The sequence below is a fragment of the Panthera pardus genome, unplaced genomic scaffold (assembly GCF_024362965.1).
Source record: "Panthera pardus isolate Hobbes unplaced genomic scaffold, ASM2436296v1 HiC_scaffold_25, whole genome shotgun sequence".
In the NCBI taxonomy this organism is placed as follows: domain Eukaryota; kingdom Metazoa; phylum Chordata; class Mammalia; order Carnivora; family Felidae; genus Panthera; species Panthera pardus.
In genome coordinates this window covers 79545799-79562876 of record NW_026526821.1, presented here as the reverse complement: position 1 = coordinate 79562876, position 17078 = coordinate 79545799, and the positions used below count along the sequence as shown (strand labels likewise).

Sequence of the window (17078 nt, the reverse complement as noted above, 5' to 3'; positions counted from 1 at the left end):
GGGGGAAATAACTCACTTCATAGAATGGTTGCTTATGAAAAGCTTTCGAAACAGTAGCTGGCCCACAGCAAGCAGTACATAAGTGACTGTTAATAGAGTGGCTGTTTTAGACACCTGAAGGCAAAGATATACATTTACTAAGTAACCCCACAGGTGTTCAACTGCCTTGCTTACAAGGACACACATACAAACCAGTGTGTTGCAAACTGATTCACTCACAATTCATAACGAATACATTTTATATTGTGACCCAGTTCACACACAGAACTGTATTCATGTGTGTTACAATGTGTGAGTTTCCGTGTAATTCACAGATTTTTTTCTATTTTATTTCATTTTTTAGAAAATGGTAATACCAACCCTGAATTGTTTCTCAATCCACACTTTTATAGATGAGGAAACCAAGGCAGAGAGATTAAGATGCTTGGCCAGGGTTGCAGGGCTAGGAGTTGGATGAGACTTATTTTTTTTTTTTTTTAAACATTTATTTATTTTTGAGACAGAGAGAGACAGAGCATGAACAGGGGAGGGTCAGAGAGAGGGAGACACAGAATCTGAAACAAGCTCCAGGCTCTGAGCTGTCAGCACAGAGCCCAATGCGGGGCTCGAACTCACAGCCCTCACGGACCGCGAGATCATGACCTGAGCTGAAGTCGGCCGCTTAACCGACTGAGCCACCTAGGCGCCCCGAGACTGATTATTAAGAGAAACAAAATGACAAGACTCATATTGGCTTTATCCTACTGGCCAAAAACTGAGGACAACCCAAATACCCCAACAGAAGAACGGACTGTCAAATTGTAGTATTTCATACAATGGAATAACCCCCAGCAATAAAACTACTACTAGCTAAAATAGTACACTGTGCATGAAAGACAGACCACAGGGGCACTTGGCTGGCTCAGTCAGTAGAGCATGCTACTCTTGATCTTGGGGTCGTGAGTTTGAGCCCCATGTTTGGTGCAGAGATTACTTAAAATAAACAAAGAAATGTTAGGGGTTTTTTTTGTTTTGTTTTTGTTTTTTTAAAGAAGACCTCAAATTCCATATATGTTAGGTTCAAGAAGGCAAGATTAACCTAGGATCTAAAAACCTGAAAATGATAGAGATAGAGGTTTTGACTGGAATGAGGCAGGAAGGAACTTTCCAGAGAACAGAAATGTAGTATGTATATCTTGGCCTGGATGAGGGTTTCATGGATGTACACATTTGTCAAAACTCAAATTGCATACTTAAGATCTCTGCTGTTCATAGCAAAACGAAAAAGGGAAATGAAAATGACATTTTTGTGAAATATCAAAGGCCAAGAATAGATTTCAGGCTGTGGGCAACAGAAGAAAGAGCAATAAAATAGTTTATTTGCCAGGGATGTAACTCCAGAGTTCGAGCACTACTGCGATGGATGACTTATACAAGAAGCATAAACTTGACAACCCAAAAAAATAGGAATGGTAATACACTGCAAGGAATGTTCTTACCAGGTTAATTCTATCACTGAGAATCTATCCTTAGAAAAGAATTCCTAAGAAGTACTGTGTCCCAGGCACTGTGTAATACCTTACTTGATATAGTGAATCTATGAAGTAGGTGTGGTTACCTTTATTCCCATTTTATATCTGAGGAAACAGATTTAAAGAAGTAACTGTTACAGACAGAGCTGGAATCCCAGCCAAGGCAACCAGGTTCCAAGGCCACCAAATCAAAGGGTAGTTAGTCAGTCTCCTCTGACCTCTACAAACAAAGCTGGGTGCCTATTTCAAAGAATAGTGTTTATTATTTTTTTTTAATTTTTAATGTTTATTTTTGAGAGAGAGAGCAAGTGAGAGCATGAGCAGGGGAGGGGCAGAGAGAGAGGGAGACATAAAATTTGAAGCAGGCTCCAGGCTCTGAGCTGTCAGCACAGAGCTCGACGCGGGGCTGGAACTCACAGACCACGCGAGATCATGACTTGAGCCAAAGGCAGACAGTTAACTGAGCCACCCAGGCACCCCTATTTTTTTTTTTAATATAAGAAGATATTTAAGTTTACTGGGTTCTAACAGATAGTCCCAAGGTAAAAGTATTTGTCATGCTGAGAATGCTGTGAAGCTATCACATGCTGGACAGCCCAGATGAGATGGGTTGGAATTCACAAGTTCTTTTGTGTCTTTTAAAATCTGTTTAGTAGGTCCTCATCTAATTGCTTTTGTTTATGTGCTCGCTTCAGCAGCACATATGCCAATTGCTTCTGTTTACCACTGCTCAACAGCTTTGATTATAGACAAAGAAGTAAAAGGTGTTTAAGAAAAACAACAGGGGGCACCTGAGTGGCTCAGTAGGTCGAGTGTCCAACTCTTAATTTGGGCTCAGGTCATGATCCCAGGTTTGTGAGATCAAGCCCCGCATTGGGGTCTCCAATGAGCATTGAGCCTACTTAAGATTCTCTTCCTCTCTCTCTCTCTCTCTCTCTCTCTCTCTCTCCTTCTGTACCCCCCTCTCAAAAAAAAATAAAGTATATTAAAACACACACACACACAATGGCCCCTACCCCATACTTCTAAAGCTTTTGCACATCTAGAACACATGGCAGATGCCCAAGTTATGTGGGTGCCAACTCACCCAATAAGCAGCCCCCATCCCACTTCAAATCTCCCCTCCCTTCTGAACCACTGCCTACCCCTCCAGAACCCCACCACTGAGCTACCAAGAAAGGGCCTTGTTAAATAAACTTCCTCCAGATAAGGTAGTAAAAAACCACAAGACATTCCTTACTCCTTAATTCCAGTTTTAAAGGGCCCCAAGGCACACACAACCTGAATAATTCAAACACCCATACCCAGGTCTAGAGTCCACACCCTCCTCAAGTTAGCTCCTTTAAAATGAGCTTTTGGGCAAACCTAATGATCAAACTGAAGGTCTCAGTCCAATACATCTTTGGCAACCTAAACCCCTTTACTCTGGGCCTTACTTGCAAGGACAAGAGAACTCAAATGGACACTTAGAATATACTTGCATGGGTACCTCATACAGTTAAAGAAATTGCCATCTTTTTAGAAAATAAATCATAATTTTAAGGGTTGTTTTTGTTTTGCCTTTTTTTTTTTTTTTTGGCTTCTAAATTGAAACAAAATAGTTTTCAAAAACAAGCAATTTTCTCTAAATTGGGATAACTCTCCTACAGCTACAGTAGCATTTGACCCAGTATCTCTGATCTCTACATCCTGGGCACTTCATGTAAATAGCTTGAAGGAAGGGCAATAAGGAAAAGTATGAGGGTGAATGGAGAAAGACTACAATGAGGACAAAGATTTCGAAGGTACTCAAGAAAAAACAGCACACACTATGGGGCAGCTAACTACATTTTCAACTCAGAACTCAGAACTACATTTTCAACTCAGGCATTTTCAACTCAGAAAAGGAATATGGATATCAGTAGACTACTTCTGAAATTTCTAGAGTAAAAGAAGTCAGTTTAAAGAGGAAAAAAGGAAAGCACAGTACTTTACATAGCAGGTTGTGAACCTCTAAGTTAATTTTCCTAGGGAAAGATTCAGAGTGAATAAGATGGGAGACGATCCCAGATAAATGAGCTGCATGAGCTGGTTGTACATCCAGGTTATGGGGCAGGGTTATGGCTATCTGGAGTCCAGCCATAACTGTCTGAAGTGATGCTCTGAAGTTTCTATCACGAAAAGCACCCATTCTTCTTTCGGGAATATTTGGAGGAATACATCAGGCTTGCCACCCAACTTCATCCACTGCAATTCAGGCTTTTATTTCCATGACCAAGACCCAGACAGGACTTCCCACCACCTCGGGCAAGACAGAGCTTTACGGCTCTCAAAGGGACACCATCCTCACTTTATTTACATCTGCTCAAGGATTCCAGGCTGAAGGGCATTTTCCTGCCCATTTCCCATTTGCACCCCTAAGGGAAGCTGAAAGGACAGCACCTTAACAGTGAGAAAAATGGAGGCTCAGAGAGGGTTAACTGAGCTGCCCAAATATTATATAAGAGTTAAGTAACAAGGGTGAGAGGATACAGTTTTTCGGTTTCCAATCCAGGGCTCTTTGGATCTCCTCCTTTCTCTACAAGGCACAGCCACATTCTTGTAATCTGACCCTGGTCAACAGCAAGGTTACGAGGGCTGGCTCAAGACTGAAAAAAACCCAAAGCACAGGAAAACTCTTTTTGTTAGCTCAAATGTACCAAGGTACATTTGATCATTACTAAGACTCTCCAAAGAAAAGGAAATGCGAGTGCCTAGAAGCTCCCAGCCCCCCCTCTGAGAATGGGCCAGCCTTACTTGTCCAAATTCCCAAACATGCAGCTCAGGCTAACGTTTACCCACTACTTGCTAAAGGACGTTTTCTTCCAACCTGAGAAAAAAAGATGGGAAAACCAAGATTCTCAACTATAGTTTTCCATGAAGTTTAAAAGTCATCTTTCATTTGTGACCTGGGCACAGTCCCTCTCATGAGAACTCTGCTTTTGGTAGACTCTTACTACAAACCAAAGTTCATGGAAAGGAGGACAAAACAGTGACCCCCATAAAAATATCTGTGGGAAAAAGATCTCTGAATATCTGACTAAATATTCCCATTACAGACATAAAACCAATACGTGTCCTTTTCTGAGCAGGAAGTTACATTGCTTAAAAAGAATTTGAGTAAGAAAACTTACCCCAAAGCTGGGCAAGATGTTATACAACTCTGACTGTGAAACACAGAATTTTTCTTATGAGTAACAGAAATAGGAAGAAATCCCAAATGCTAACAACCTTAGCCTTTCACCTGGTGCTCCCCAATAAGGACTGAACAGTTTTGAAATTTCTAAAACGCTTCAGTTGGTTCTGTGTAACGGAAAACAACTTTCTTCTTTATTTTGCAATTAAAATATTTAGAAAGCAAGTTAGAAACAGGAAAAATGTATTTGTTAGCTGAAAACGGATTACAAAATAGCACAGAGGCCCTGCTTCAACTATGTGAAAATCCAGATAAAATACGACATGAAAACAAAACTGGTTTCATCGGGGCGGTAGGATTATAGGTTATTTTAACATTCTTTAACACTGCCACACCATGTCCCTCCTTGAATAGCCTCTTACCACAACATCCAGACTGCCTGGGATGGGGGTGGGAAGCATATCACACAAATTCCTGAGACTGGGTTCCCATTCATGAAGCCCACGTCGCTATCTTGTGTCACGGCTTCAGTCCCAGTCTCTATATCGTTGCACTGGACCCCCCACAGTGTTCCGCAGAGGCTCTGCCACAACATCCACCCCTAGCCCACCTGCACATCTCCTGTGCTCTTTATCTGAAGTCACCTATTAGAAAGGATGCTTTCTATGAGCACATATGCTTTCTTTGAATACTTAGTTAGGTACCCGCCAGGCGCCAGCAATCCTATGAGGCAGATACTCTCTGAGAGGTGACTGAACTTGCCCAAGGTCACACTGGTTCAAACCCAAGCAGCTCAGCTCCAGATTCTGAAGGTTAAACCATGATGCAAATGAATGCTGCCACACAGGGTTATGACTAATGGACACTAGTCTTACTTTGAGTGGTTAATCTCCTTAAGAGTTATTAAATATTTTAAAGCTTTTCATTTATACACTTTAACCTACAAAACTACCATCCGTCAAAGTCAGATACTGGAGGCAGGGTGGTAAATAAGTAACCTTGATTCCTCTATAAACTAAGTCCTGGACAAAATACCTCACATACCTCATTTTGTTTCCCGGTATGCAGTCCAAGCAATCCCAGTATTTCATTCATGGACACTCGAGTGGGAACCACTGAAGTGGATCATCCTAAAAGGTTTCCTCCAGTTCTGAAAGCCCTAGAAACACTGAAACAAAGTGCTGGCCAGAAAACATTTTATTGTGGCCAAGAGCACTCATTCTCACAGAACTCCAACTCAAGGAGAGTCAGTCTCTCTCTCTCTTTCCTTCTCTTTTCTCTCTCTCTCTCTCTCTCTCTCTCTCTCTCTCTCTCTCACACACACACACACACACACACACACACACACACACACACACACACGGAACCAAGGAACTCAAGCAAGTTAGGGAGATGGCTACCAATAGCTAATCAGGGCTAGAGCAAGCAATCATATCCAGGCCTGACCCAAAACCTGTGCTTGAGACTACCCTACATTCTCACCCCAGTATTCCCAAGGTTAAAGATAAAGGAAAGGCAGGACCTTCTTGTGTAACCATTAAATAAAATGAGCAGCCATCCCCATCCAGTCAGGCTGAGGCAAGGAGGCTGGAATTTCAAGCTCTTGATTCAACCACAGTATGAACTAGCAGCCTTCGTGTCCAGGGGGCCCTGCTTCCTGCTCACTCTCCTGCACAAACCAGACACACACCCCTTCACGGGGGAAAGAGCCCAAGCCCACTGCCATATCGTGAGGGCAGGGGAAACACGTACACTCTCTGGAGAACGTGCACATGGTTCTGGCTGGCTGCTGCTTTCCCCCACCCTCCAAAACCCTGGCGAGAATGGCTTTCCTAAATCCTTACCTCCCAGGCTGCTCCCATCTGTTGCCTAGTCCTTGCCAGCCCCTTCCAGGCTCTGCTCCGATAAACAGAGACAGGGACAGTTTGCAGCTAAGTGGTTCTGGGGGAGAGAACAGCTTCTAGCACTCATGCAGACAGTGGGGTGATAAGGGTTTGAGTGAAGCTGCTCAGAAGAGCTGGGCCAGACCTAGAACCCATTCCTTAACAGGAACAAGAAGCCTGACCTGGGTTCTTGCCAGGGCTGGGGCAGGGAAGCCCAGGACCTAGAGGCTGGCACAGAGAGAGAACATGTGTCTTTGACTTTGCTTTCTAATCTCTAAGTCATAGAACAAACTACTGGCTAAATTCAAGGAAATTTGGTTCACAGTCATTAATATTAGTACTTCATGTTTGAAATGAAAAGGGAAAAGAACATATGATGAATGTGCTCACCTACACATCCCCACAGTCAACATTATACATGAAAGTGTCTGGCAGGACATGTTCTGGTCCCCAAGTGATTACAGTTCCCCAAAGCCTGGTATGGCTGACTTCCTCAAGTGGCATTTGTCATTTAAGATAAAATTAATCACCAAGTTCATTCTTCAAATAAACATGTACAGAACTTTCAGAAAAGGAGGAAGAAGAAAATGTGCAAATGATGGCAGGGAATTAACCCTCCCAGAGGCCATCTTGACCCTGCTTTTTATAAAACTGACAACAGTTTTAGATGTTCAATGTAAAAGATTATGTAGTTATAAAACAAGGCTGGTAGATGTTTGAGGGCAGAAATGTCCCAGATCCATTTTCACTTTTGAAGGTCAGCCTGGCATCTGCAGTCAAACAGCCCAGAGTTAAATTCTGATTATGCTACCTACTAGCTGTGTGACCTTGGGCAGTTACTTGACCTCTCTGTTTCCTCATTTGTAAAATGGGGATGAAATTACCTACCACATCAGTTGTCTATCACTCAATGGGCATTCCATAGTTCTCCTTCAAGGATTCTGATTCCTCCAACATTAAGCATATTTCATTGCCCCTTTCATAAATTTGCTCTCTCTAGGAACTTGTCTATGCACTGCCTTAAACATCACCTCCAAAAGGAGGATCACAGGTTGACTGAGGATCACAAGTTGACTCAGTTAACTGCAGATATTAGCTTCTAACAAGCTTTGTGGGGTCCCTCTTCTCAGGCCCCCTATTTAAAATGGATCAACTTCACAGGCACCTGGGTGTATTACCTCAAACTGCTGCCCCTTCCTGCTCTGCACATCCAACCAAGGAGCAGAGTCCTGTGGACCCACCTCCATAATGTGACTTGTACCTCCGCCATCACCTCTCCTCTATTCTGCTCAGGCTCTGCCACCAGCCACTGTGATAGCCTGCCACCTTATTTCTCAACATGCTCCCAAATATGTCCTCTTCCTCAAGTACCCAGTCTTCAGCCCCCTGTACAAACACACATTCCCTGCTTATGTTCTTCCCCTGGTGTGGTCAGACCACCACCAACAGGCTGCTGCTCCCTCAAAGGGTAACCTTAACTGTGTGGTCTTCTAAAATTCCTTGGGGCACTTGTGTGGCTCAGTCGGTTACGCATCCGCCTCTTGATTTCGGCTCCGGTTCATGGGCTCGAGCCCTGTATTAGGCTCCACGCTGACAGTGCGGAGCCTCCTTGGGATTCTCTCTCTCTCTCCCTGTCTCTCTCAAAATAAATAAACTTCAATAAAATAAAATAAAATAAAAAACTCCTCTCTTCTCCATTCCCAGAGCTGGAGCTCAGGGCTTCAGGGCCTCTCCCCCTTTTCTACACGATGACCTACCCAGTGATATGTCCCAACCTAAACACCAGCCTCAGTCCTCCAGTTTTCCAACTCACACACCCTTCTGGTCCCAGCCAGGGCACTTCATAACTATTTGTGCTTCCCTTCAAACCATCTCCAGCCAACAGCCCCCACCCCAACACCATCCACGCTTTAACATCCAAACACAGCAAACACACTTCTCTTCCAGAAAATCTCAGCTTCTCTCTGCCATCTGCAGAGTGCCTTCCTTTTGCTAGGCCTTGCTGGAGAGCTTCTACTCCTTCCAAATTAGCTCAAGTGTCACCTCCTGGCTGAAGCACCCACCTCCCAAGAGTTAGGGCATCCTCTCCTGATCATGTTGGCCTACACCTGGGCATATTGCATGATCACACTCTGCCACCATTACCCCCAGCACGTGGCACCTGAAAGTCATTCCGCATTTGCTGAATGGACAGATATTTTGGTCATCTGGCCAAGTTCACTGAGTAGAAACTGCATTAAACACATATACCTCTCCTCCAAAGAGAGGACACTGGGAAATCTTGTGTGAGCATGCTGGTAAATGACACACACGTATTTATATAAATCTCTCTTTTTAAAACACTGAAGTACAACAGAAAAAAATTTAAAGGATCTTTCTAGAATTGAGAGAGATGAATTTCACAAGTAGTGAGCCCATATTAAACCTGAGAGCTCAGGATAAGATCTGAAGAAGTAAACAGGGGTGGACACTATAGCCCAGCCCCCCATCTCCCACAGTCAGCCCCAAACCCACCAAAGGCAACATACTTGTGGGTGTGCTTCGGGCACATCCTGTGCATGGGAATGCACATGCACGGGACTCAGTAGTGCTTCCAGGTGAGGGCTCCATCCCTCCTCCTGCAGCAGACCCTTCCTCTGTCCTATCCCAAAACAGAGGAGCCTCCACACCCCCTTCCTGGTGGGAAGCAGGCAAGTGGGGGAAGAACTGTTACCACCATCAAGGCCGTAATGGTGAGGCACAGGGTGAACCCTAAAGGAAGGCAGGCCCTTAGTACAGACTTACAATTTGAGGGTACCCACTTCCCTAAGGCAGGAAATCATTTTAGAAAAGAAACACTGAAGTGCAGGTAGTCACTTCCTGTGGAGCTTCACGTGTCTTGAAAGCCCTTGTTAAGAGCTGGACGTGGCTATGGCTTGGTAAGTACTTCCACTGGCAGCTGCAGGATCCTTGCACAAACAGTGTTATCTGGCATGCTCTCAATGGGCCGCCGAGACTTCTCTGACTCATCCTTCTGCTTCGTTGGGTTACACGGGATATGTTTCAGTCTGGGTCCAACCAGGAGGCAGAGACCACACAATAATTTAAGCACAAGTTTAGGAATATAGTAAGTGAGTAACTACAGGACGGAACAGAACTCCACAGAGTAGTCTCTGGCAAATGAAAAGTACCAGGAAAAGGACAAACGTGGAAGACAGCTTCAGAGCTTATTTGAGAAGGTATGGATGGCGGAAAAGTTCCCAGGTTCCCGGGCCAGAGATGGTTTAGTCACCAGGAGAGCAGGAACAACCCTCTGGGGTGCAGGCACAAAGCCTGGAACACATGGTGTCCCCATCAGGAGGATGAGAAAAAACAAACCTTTGAGACTGCTGGTGGGCATTCAGAGAGAACGAGGGTGGAGAGGGGGTCACCACACACAGGGAGTCCAGGATGTTGCTGGAACAAGGAAGTAGGGAGACCCCCTTCCGTGGCAGGTTAGCATGTCAATGAGCGGTTTAGACAGGAGCAGCTCCTGGCTGCAGCCTGGGACAAAGACTGGGTGGCCAGTTCACTAGATGACCATGACCATGGGGCTCCAGTATGAATACACATGGGGCTAATGAGAGGGGCCAGGGAAGCAGTGGCCTGGGGTGGGCCCAGGCTCCCCTTCCTACCACTGTTGCCAGAGCTGGAAAAAGCCATGCCCTGTAGGTACCTAGGAGTACAAGAAAAACAGCAGGTTCTGTAGGGGAGTCTGGTTCTAGACACTGGGATCCAGGAAGGAGAATCCTACTCTTCTGCAACACCCTCTTCAGAGCCTCAATTTATACAAGGCAAAGGAAAAATATTTAAAGGCCCTGATCCATTTTCACATATCAGGCAACAAACAAAAACTGGCACAAGTTCTAGATCCCTAGATCACCAACCCAAATTCATCTCCAACTACAGTACTTTTATTGGAGTCTGAAGTTGGGAGAAAAGGTTTGTTATAAAACATGGGCCCTGTACAGTGAATTGGTAGATAGGCAACAAATACATGACAGTCCATTAGCTGATAGCAGAGGCCAAGGCAGGAACTGAGTGGGGCCAGTTTGTGGGCTCTGAGGCCACACTGGGAAGAGGAAGTAGGTGCTGGTGGGCCCAGGGCCTCTCTGCTGGAAGAGGATGACTCATGCCTACACCTAACTTAACAAGTGCTGCTGCTGGAGAGACTGTAGGAATGTGTTTTCTTTCACAGCCCCGCTATTTACAAAAAAAGGAGAAAAGAAAACTGGCGAAATCACAGGAATATGAAAAAAGGAAAAATGAAGAACTCGAATTGGATGTGCACATTGATGACAAATACAGTTGACTTTTGCATTCACGGCAAATTAATTTCTGTAAAGCAGGTTGAGTTCACAGGGGAAAGAGCACAATCTGAGTAGTCTGTCTTCTATCGGTGGATCTCTCATACAGCTTTGTGGGAACATGGGTATTTGTTCTGGCTTATCAATCGCTACCAAGGAGTTGTTCATGATTTTCCACATAATCGAAAAAAACCCTGATGAACAACCTCATAAATGCAAGTTTTTTGTCTTAGGATTTCCTTTGGAAAAACTACAGAGAGAACGCAATTTTTTTTTTAAGTTTGCTTATTTATTTATTTAGAGCAAAGGAGGGACAGAGAGAGAGGGAGACAGAGGATCAATCCCAAGCAGGCTCTGCACTGTTAGCACAGAACCCAGGATGTGAGGCTCAAACTCACAAACCATGAGATCATGACCTGAGCTGAAACCAAGAGCTGGACCCTTAACTGACTGAGCCACCCAGGTGCCCCAAGAGAACACAAATGTTTAAAATAATATAGAAACCAATCAAATTGTTCTCCTCTCCTCCCCATCCATCTCCCCCACCAAAAAGAAAGGTCAGAACTGGTTTATCTTCACTGGACACTTAAGAGCATGGAGCCATCCACACTGATGTGGTCCACTGATTGTTAGTCTTTACAAAAAATGGACATCTCCTTGTTTTAATTTACACTTTAATATGCTTCCGTCCTGGTTTTCCTACTCCTCATGCCCTTTCTCCTTTTCCTATGTCAGTGATTCTCCTCTCATTTAATCTTCTACAAGCTCAAAAATGTGAAGCAATTAGTCTGAGGTCATGGAGCTAATCCCAGTGGAGCCAACATTTGGACCCTGGAGCCTGACCCTAAGACTAAGCTCTTATTCTTTCTACCACACAACACTGATGCTCAAGATGTCAAGAATCCCTAGATAAGCTTGGACTTAAAAAAAATAACTTAGGAATGAAAATCTTAATCAGCATGAGAAAGCAGCATTGTAGACAAAATCGCCTGTTGGGAACCGTTCACTGGTTTGAGGTGCCAAAGGTCCTGGTCTGGTAGTGTAAGCACCTTCCTTGATAGGGGTGAGGTCCCTGCAGATGTGTGTGAGGAATTTACCCACGCTATAGAATGAGAGACTGGCAGGGGCTGAAACTGGTCTAATCACATACTCTCCAGGCAAACTCTTTTGTGAGAGCTGTTTACACAGAGAAAATGTGACCTTTTTCTTCCCTTCCCCTCTAGCACCACCGCCTGAAGGGAGGGATCCCAGCACGGCCCTCCATCCTGCTACAGGTTAGTGCACAGAACTAATCTGGCCCAGAACTCCACTCCCCCAGCTCTGAGAGGAAAGGACACCAGCCCTCACCAGAAGAGATGATCAAAGAGCAAACGCTGACCACAAAACTGTACCACTCAGCCTTTCACTGGTTTTCTCCTTCACAAGCACACACATTCCACACAGAGATCATATACCAATTTCGTTATCAGAAAGAAGCCGTTAAGACTTTCCTTTCCAGGGCCTTATAGCTCATCTACTCCAATCAAGTCATTTACAGAAGAGGAAATGAAGGCATCAGAAGGACGTCTTGTCCGACATCCCCACAGGAACAATTAGGGCAGTGAGTCCAGCAGTGAGAATTACTGTCAGGGACAAAGTCTTTTTCTCATAGTCTACAGCTTCAGTGCTAGGACTTCAACATAAAAAACAAAAAGGCCAAAAGGCCAATTGCCCCAGCACTGCCCGGAGTGGTACCATCCCTGATCTCCTCCCGTTGGGTATGTTTGTGGTACTTCCCCTTTGCTGCTGGAACCCCTAACACACATATTTATCTGACTTCCCCACACCTCCTTGCTAACAAGTCTGACACACCCACAGGATGTGGGAGCCTCAAGGACAAGGGCTGGGCCATATTAATTTCTGTATCTCTCGTGTCTGCCACTCAGACAATATATTGCTATTTTGTCAATGAATCTGAGGAAAAGGACATAAAAGGGGAGGTGCAGTAAAGAAACAAGGACTAACTATAATTTTTTATTTTTTTGGTCCTTATGATCAAGAATCAACATCACTCTAAACAAGTCATGGTTGAATAATTTTCACACACGGGCCCTACATCTCCAACACCCCCACCCTCACCCCCAGAGCACCCTACCTGGCCCCCCCGGCTATCCAGGTCAGTCCTCTTCCTAAGGGTCCTAAGCCTTTTCCAAGTCCAGTGCTTTCCTCCTCAATGCCTTACCCCTCACTCATCCGAAGCAGTACATCACCTAAAAACATCTCAGGAAACCGTCTAATATGATTAAATAAATCTATAAACAAACATAGGCCCAAGGGTTGAAAGGCAATTACAAATTAATAAAAATGCACAGGCATAAATTACAGTATTGGACTAGAAACAGAATCCCATTATATAAACGAAGTTATCAAACTGACCTTATATAAATGCTTCTGGAAGTAAGTAGGCCATCGGCCATGGCTTGGCAATTTTGATGAACAGAGATGGGGAGGGGAGGAGGTAATTTGGTGCCTGCTATGTGGACTCCTCGTGTCTACAGACACTTAAAACGAAAAGCTGATGAAATCAATGAGAAAGGATATTTTCATGTAAGTATTGGAGAAGAGATTACTGGCATTTTACATAGTAAAATACATGAAATTTTCACTTAAAGACTAACTTAACAAAATTAAAAGTTGACTCTCCTCAAAGTTTTAAAATTAACTTTCAAAATTACATCATTGCCCACCACTTAATTCCATGGGTTGTGATAACTGACCACAAACAGAAGTAGGAATTTTTTATTTTAAAACAATCACTTTAATGTTAAGCACCGGGACAGCCAAATCCAATGTGGCATAGAGACTGACCTACGTCACTCCCAACAAGCTCGACAAACTTTCAGATCAACCACTGCCCTTCCCGATTTTATTAAATTATATTTGGCAATTCTTGTCCCCACAAAATGCAGAATTTCAGAGCATGTCCATCAGTTTCCTGCAACATAAAAGTTTACATCTGTCTTCCTTCCAAAATAAATAGATAACCCCAAGACAAGAAAACGTTATTTGAACGTGCTGCAAACTGAGACTGTGTATATCATATTAGACTTCTTTTGTAACTTTAATATTTAAATTAACACCAATGACATGCATTGTGTTTGTTTTAAGTAATTGAAAAGTTGCCTTGGGAAGTCTCGATTTCTTGGCTGCTAGGATGAGGGTTTCCAGTGCCACGTTTTCGTAAAGAAAATCTGCCCTTCATTACAATGAAGGTGACACCAAGGGGCATGAGTTACTGTGCCTCCAGGACTCTAAAAACATGCATAAAAACCACAGAAAGTTGTACAGAATTGTCATGGGCAGAGATTTAAATGACGGTGTATTAAAACAGAAAAAATCAACAGATCTAATATCTTGGAGGGGAGAGGGGAGACAAGAAAGGAAGGAATGGGCTGGAAGTACCAGACGCTCCTTTTAATGACAAACTGACAACTGCATACCAGCCCTTACCCATTCACTGTCCATGTACCAGGAAGCATGCCAAGGGCCCAACTGGATACTCAGTCCTGTGAAACGGTCACCGAAGTATACTCACTTTACAGATAAGTCAATCGCTTCCAAAAACTGGCCTGAGATTCCCAAGATGGTGAGTGAACGGAGGGAGAGTGGCAGAAACTGGGAACCCAGATGGGTTCCCAGCCCATAAGTTCATCCCAGTTGCCGCTAAACTTGAAGACAAGCATGGCACTGTGTGGTTGGCATGGGCAGGGTAGAGGGAGGTAGGCATCTCCATCGACATTAAGCACTCTCACAAAGACCATCCTAGATCGAAGCATGTCACCCTCAAAGTCCCCTCCCAGAGAACTCCTGGGCACCTGCACCCTTGTGCAACAACTGAACAACTCCTGTCCTTCCTACCCACACCTTTGCTCATGCTAGCTTCCCCCAGCCTGAAATGTTCATTCTTCTGTTTCTCAATCCTACCCTCATCCTTGAAGGCCGTGGTTCAAATTCCACCACCTCCTCCATGAGGACATCCTCTATTCCCTCAGTGCACATTGTATTTAATCTTACCTCCTGGCACTCGGGATCCCCCCCAAAACTGGAGGCTCTCAAAAAGAGTACCAGGTGGGAATGCAAGCTGACACAGCTACTCTGGAAAACAGTATGGAGGTTCCTCAAAAAACTAAAAAGAGAACTACCCTACAACCCAGCAATTGCACTACTAGGTATTTATCCAAGGGATACAGGTGTGCTGTCTCGAAGGGACACATGCACCCCAATGTTTATAGCAGCACGATCAACAATGGCCAAAGTATGGAAAGAGCCCAAATGCCCATCAATGGATGAATGGATAAAGAAGATGTGATATATATATATATATATATATATATATATATATATATATATATACACACACACACACACACACAAAGGGAGTATTACTCGGCAATTAAAAGAATGAAATCTTGCCATTTGCAACCACGTGGATGGAACTGGAGGGTATTATGCTAAGCGAAATCAGTCAGTCAGAGAAAGACAAATATCATATGACTTCACTCATATGAGGACTTTAAGAGAAAAACAGATGAACATAAGGGAAGGGAAACAAAAATAATATAAAAACAGGGAGGGGGACAAAACATAAGAGACTCTTAAATATAGAAAACAGAGGGTTACTGGGGGGTTGTGGGAGGGGGGATGGGCTAAAGGGTAAGGGGCATTAAGGAATCTATTCCTGAAATCGTTGTTACACTATATGCTAACTAACTTGGATGTAAATTTTTTAAAAATTAAAAAAAAGAAAAAGAGTACCAGGAACTAGTTACCTAGAGCCCACTCCTCAACCCCAGTAGTGTTTCCCAGCCCAAATGGTCAGGGGAGCCAAGACCCCACCCACTCTCCTCAACCCTGAGGGAGGCAGGACCAAGGCGCCCACCACACATGTGCTGTAGCTGTGAGGTGAAAGCAAACCGACCACACAGAGTGAATGCCAGGTGCTGCTCCTCACACACACACGGAATATCCAATTAAACCAGGCTCCCCTGGGATGCCACCTCTTCTCCAGAGTCAGGGACCATCCTCATCCCAGTAGACAACCTTTCTAGTGACAAGTGACCCTAGGGTGGCAACTTCAGAACAGGGTACCAAACAAGCAAAATACACCCCCCCCCCCCTCAGTTCCCTTCCCCTAGCTTCCTTTCCCTTTCCTGCCTCTTCTCCTTTCCTCTAATGTTAAATCTCAAGAAAGTTACTAAAAGGAGCCTGAGGATTGTTTTTAAGTTGCTTTTTCAGATATCAAAATAAGTCATACGGATTTAAAATACCTATCATCAAAACTGATACTTTGGCCTTTTATCCAAATGTTCTATTAAAAGGGGGGCTGTTCAAATTATGGAAAGAGCCTAAATGTCCATCAACTGATGAATGGATAAAGAAATTGTGGTTTATATACACAATGGAATACTACGTGGCAATGAGAAAAAATGAAATATGGCCTTTTGTAGCAACATGGATGGAACTGGAGAGTGTGATGCTAAGTGAAATAAGCCATACAGAGAAAGACAGATACCATATGGTTTCACTCTTATGTGGATCCTGAGAAACATAACAGAAACCCATGGGGGAGGGGAAGGAAAAAAAAAAAAAAAAAAAAAAAAAAAAAAGAGGTTAGAGTGGGAGAGAGCCAAAGCATAAGAGACTGTTAAAAAACTGAGAACAAACTGAGGGTTGATGGGGGGTGGGAGGGAGGGCAGGGTGGGTGATGGGTATTGAGGAGGGCACCTTTTGGGATGAGCACTGGGTGTTGTATGGAAACCAATTTGACAGTAAATTTCATATATTAAAAAAATAAAAAATAAAAAAATAAAATAAAATAAAATAAAAAAAATAAAAGGGGGGCTGTTCAACCAAAACTCAGGTCCACATATTTAAAGAGACGAAATGGTAACACTTCCTTCTTTGGCCACCTGCCAGGAAAAATTTATGTTGCCAAAATAAAAGAGAACATGTTTGCTCAATATAAGAGCACAGGACAGAACAGCTTAGAAACTGGGCCTCTTTGACCAAGCGGTTTAAATCATCTAATTTTAAGTATATCTGTGAATGTCACCTTCACATGTCACAGGCTGTCATCTACTTGGAAATATCAGGACCATAGCAATCCACGTCCACCCTCTGCCCACTTCTCACTCCGCATGGGGCAAAACATGGGGGTCGAAACACT

The 17078-nt window shown here is 43.8% G+C and overlaps 1 protein-coding gene across 6 annotated transcripts in view; it reads right to left on the bottom strand.

Annotated features, from left to right (window-relative positions):
- Positions 1–17078, bottom strand: part of B3GNT2 (UDP-GlcNAc:betaGal beta-1,3-N-acetylglucosaminyltransferase 2) — a 197195-nt gene that overhangs the window by 2762 nt on the left and 177355 nt on the right. For 2 of the 6 annotated variants that reach the window (XM_019432433.2, XM_019432340.2), the window contains one exon: positions 13289–13427. The exons of 2 other annotated variants lie outside the window; for them this stretch is intronic. The gene's annotated coding sequence lies outside the window, so the exon portion shown is untranslated. Of the gene's footprint in view, positions 1–360; positions 385–5709; positions 5834–13288; positions 13428–17078 lie in introns of those variants that run through there. 2 more of the 6 variants (XM_019432512.2, XM_053890720.1) reach the window with 2 other exon arrangements.